We start from the raw sequence: 4,911 nt of genomic DNA, 5'->3' as shown, positions 1-4,911 counted from the left end.
ATTATTTCCAAACACATTATTTTCGATTTCCATAATCATTTTTGAAGCAAAACTCCCACACTCTTCATGATAAACCATAATGCTAAAATTACCATTAGATGTATAACTGGTTAGAATGAACTTATGTATATCAATATAAGATTTCCTATATATTTTCAGATATCAATTCAATCCATTATTTAAAGTTTGATCAAGTTATATTATTTATTTACAGTATGGTCTATTAAGGCATCATCTTTATAATCATAGGCACAGGGTACACGTACTTGTGTCCCCAATACTAATTTATAAGTCTTAAAATGTTGCTTTCAGAAATGTTTGAAGAAATACTGTAGTCACCTGATATACATTTACATTTCATCACAGTAATATTCCTGACAAAAAATGCAACGGACACCCTTATGATTGTACCAAAGCCTAAATTTAATGTGAGCATGTATTACTAACAACATCCATGTCCTGATTAACTAATGATCTCAAATATCATTCCTATTGGTGACTACATATTTGTTTCTTCCTAAGATTATATATTCAAACTCAACCCTGTTAAAAACGTCTTATCCTATTACTCACTTTGTACTTTCCCTGATTTCCTAATGTCTCTATTGATATCTGCTTTCCTACACATTTTCCCCAGTTCATCACTGTGACTGACTCTTCACATATGCTGACATTTGCATTCACTCTCTAACCAAAACCCTATATCTAAATAACTTTTGGAACTATCCCTTTTTGTCTGGAGGATCTCTTCCTCATTCAGTCATCCAAGGTACAAGGTCCTATGCCATTGTATAACGATTTATTTGAGACAACTTTGCGGAAATAATTCAAAGCTAAGTATCCCAATCAAGGGCCCAGTGTTCATCTGGGTTTCAAATCTTTCCTAGATTTCTGTATTCATACTTATATTACACCTATATATGCTTGTAAATATCGGAGGTCCCCAATACCATTATTCATCTCGCAGAATGATTCCTAACCCAAATTGAACATGTTATTAACCCTAACCATGCACTGTTCCCTCAATTTAACTTTACAAAGACCAGGGACAGAGTTGGTGTTATAATACAGGTAGGTAGGGGATCTTCCACCTGTTGAGAACCTCAAGTTCCATGCAGAAATAAACCCTGAAGAAGATGTAGGCAGCTATGAAGGACCTGAGAGAGCAACAGTAATCTTCCTTGGTAAAATACCTGGTCAGGATGAAGCGATGTGTCTGAATAAGCCTCTCTTTTCTTAAAGTAGAGAAGATGGACCAAACCAGGTCTGTGTGGAGAGCTGTTAACATGTGCCTATGGTTGATATACCATTCTATCTTGTGAATGTGACACAGGAAGTAGGGGAAGCCTCTCTCTCCTGGGACCCTTGGAAGCAAATGTTAGGATAAAGTGGTTACCAAGGTAGTGACCTCATTCAGTTCCTGAAGGAAGTGACCTACCTCACTTCCTTGGTGATGGAACTCTCTGAACTTTGGATCCAGGAAGCCAGGCACTCAGAGCCGGTCCCAGTCCCAGTCCCAGTGGGTTCACTTGTTTGGATTTACCAAGGACAGAGTCAGTCTTTTTGGTACATACTGATGTGTGGATGGCTAAATGCCAGGAAAGCTCTGAAGAGGGGCCTTTCCTGAGAAAGCAGGTAGTGACTCACTGATTGATGCTGAAAACTTTACAGAGTTGGTAAAGGAGACCTGATCTGAGACAGGACAGTCCATTTCGAGGGAGCAGAGTAAGGCCCATCAGTCTGAGGACACTCTGGATAGTCACAGACCTACTTGGGGGAAGGAGGTGCCTTTGTGGGTGTGGGTGTGAATTTGTGTTTTTTTATCATGTTCTGAGAATAGGTAGGAAAGGCAGTATGTTTGGTTTGGAGTGGACTGTTTTTAGTAAGTCATTTGACAAGGCGAGTGTTTTTAGGTCTGTGTATCCCACTGTTTTCGTGGTTGTAGACAACACCTACTTCTTTCCTTAGTTCCTGTTTTCTTCCTGAATTCTGGCCACTCTCCAGAATAGGCTCATGTTTTTTTGTCCAAGATATGGACCTCCGTCGAGTTCTGTGACATGGCCATGTACTGGATAGATGAAGGGAATTGGGAGCATCTCTGAAAACTCGGATATCAGTGTGACCAGTAAAGTCTCAGTAGAGAAACCCTGCTTTGTGCCTTTTGCTTACCTACTGTTCTGTTGACCTGAATGTCAGGAAGGTCTTTTCCTCAGGCCACCAGTTTGTGAAGCCTGAAGAAAAGTGCTTTCAATTGGAAATGAATGAGCATCACCTGTGGCTCTTTGCTTAATTGCTTTGGAAAGGGATGTGTCTGAATCATCCTTTCGGCTCTGAGAGAGGCTGTGGCTTTGATTATCAGCACCTGATGGATCTAAAGAAAGATCCCATGTGTGCATCCAAAACCAAAATGGCAAAAAGATCAGTCATTGTGGATGAAGTCTCTTGCTTCCTCTGTTAGGTTCCTGACCTCCATTAAGTAAGTATAGGGATCCTTTGAGACAAATGAGTTCTTCAAAGCCCTGCAGCAGTGCTTGGGTTCTCACATGACTCCAAATCACATAAAGAATCTATACCTCACAGTCAGTAGGCTTCAAAATGAAGAAACAGAGCAGTATTACTGGCAGGCCTATTTGATCAATCCTGGTTTACAGGAAGGGTGTCCAGGAAACCCTGACTTTAGGAAAATGAGGGGCAAGGGAACTTATTTTGGACACTGTCTTGGGCTGCGCCCCTTATGGAAACCTCCAGCCAGAGGTTATGATGAATGTCTACATGGAAGAATATGAGGGCCATGTGGGAGTATTTTGGTTTTAATTGAACATATTGTTAACCCTAACCATACACTGTTCCCTCAATCTAAGTGTTCAGAAAAGCATGGAAAGATTTGGTCTTACAATACAGGAATGCAGGGGATCTTCCACCTGCTGAAAACTTCAAAGTTCCATGCAGAAATGAACCCTGGAGAAGATGTAGGCAGCTATGAAGGATCTGAGAGAGCAAAAGGCATCTTCCATGGCAAACAGCCTGGTCAGGATGAAGGGTTGTGTCTGAATCAGATTCTCTCTTCTTAATGTAGAGGAGAGGCCTGTGTGGAGAGCTGTTCAGAGGTGACTATTGTTTCTTTACCATTCTAACTTGTGAAAGTGTCACAGGAAGTAGGGACATCCTCCATGTTATGAGACCTTAGGAAGCAAATGTTAGGACAAGTTGGTTGCCAAGGCAGTGACCTCACTCAGTTACTAAAGGAAGTGACCTCACCTCACATCCTTGTTGATGGAACTCTCCAAATTTGGGTTCCAGGAATCTAGGCACCCAGGCCCAGTCCCAGCACCAGTTCCAGTGTTCTTACTTGTTTGGATTTTCCAAGGACAGAGTCAGTCTTTTGTGGTACCTACTTATGTGAGAATGGCCAAATTCCAGAAAAATTCTGAAGAGGGGCCCTTCCGGAGAAAACAGATAGAGGCTCACTGCTGGCTCCTGACAACTTCACAGAGTTGACCAAGGAGTCCAGATCTGAGACAGGACAGACCATTTCTGGGGAACATAGTATGGCCCTCCAGTCAGAGGACACTCTGGATAGTTCCAGACCCACTTGGGGGAAGGAGGTGCCTTTGTGGTTGTGGGTGTGGGTTTGTGGTTTTTTCTTTTGTTCTGAGAATAGTTAGGAAAGGGGGTGTGTTTGGTTTGGAGTGGACTGTTTCTAGTTAGTCCTTTGACAAGGCGAGTGTTTTTAGGTCTGTGTATCCCACTGTTTTCGTGGTTGTAGACATTAGAAAAGATAATGCCTCAATGGGTGTATCCTCTCAAGGAGAAAACTTCCCAGCATTCATCCGGCACAATTTATGAATGGAGTGTGGCTTGCCTTATCAATGGGCAACACCAACTATCTTCCTACGTTCCTGTTTTCTTCCTGAATTCTGGCCACTCTCCAGAATAGGCTCATGATTTTGTGTCAAATATATGTACCACTTCCAAGCTCTGTGACATGGCCATGTACTGGTAGCTGAAGGGAATGGCAAGCATCTCAGAAAACTCAGATATCAGTGTAGCCAGTAAAGTCTCAGTGGAGAAACCCTGCTTTGGGCCTTTTGATTACCTATTGTTATGTTGCCCTGAATATCAGGAAAGTCTTTGTCTCAGGCCACCCCTTTGTGAAGCCTGAAGAAAACAGTTTTCACATGGAAATGAATGGGCATTACCTTTGAGTTTACAATAAAACCTTCACAGATTTGGCTCTCATTAAGTTAAAAATACTTTTAGATTGTATCTCAGTGTAAAAAGTAACATGGAACTGTACATATCTTATTGATAACAAGTCCAATTATAGAACACAAATGATATACATAAATCTCCAACACTCCAACATGTTTTTCTTTTAAGCCTAGAATTACCATACAACCTTAGAACACCAGCTTGATACAATGGTCTTTGCAAGCTTCTACCTTACAGACTTGTATACCTGGAAGATATGAACACATTAACACCACAATTACATTGATGTTTTTGTATTAAACAAGTTTAGATTTTAAAGAAATAACATGGCACAATTTTATAAAAACAGTACTTGTTTTACCAGCTGTTTAATTTTTTAAGATTACTTGCTCAAAACTTACACATATAACCAAGTTACACACACCTTTTTTTATTATTTACTTAAACCCTTTTAATTACTTAATCATATAGACTCTCTTATCCAGAAACACGTTTTTCCTCTATTATATCTATATCTAGAACCTTTTAGTTTCTCTTTTCCATCTACTAACCTCTTTCTGTTCACATTTCAATACAATGCTTTTCAATTTCTGAATTTAAGCAGATTATTTTATAGACATCTACATTTTATTAGGGCCTTTTTGAAAACCTAGAAAACTTATTGGCCTAATTTTGAAGACATCTTTATTTTTATCTGTT

The sequence above is a fragment of the Callospermophilus lateralis genome, unplaced genomic scaffold, assembly GCF_048772815.1.
Source record: "Callospermophilus lateralis isolate mCalLat2 unplaced genomic scaffold, mCalLat2.hap1 Scaffold_1272, whole genome shotgun sequence".
In the NCBI taxonomy this organism is placed as follows: domain Eukaryota; kingdom Metazoa; phylum Chordata; class Mammalia; order Rodentia; family Sciuridae; genus Callospermophilus; species Callospermophilus lateralis.
This window is presented reverse-complemented; position numbering follows the sequence as displayed.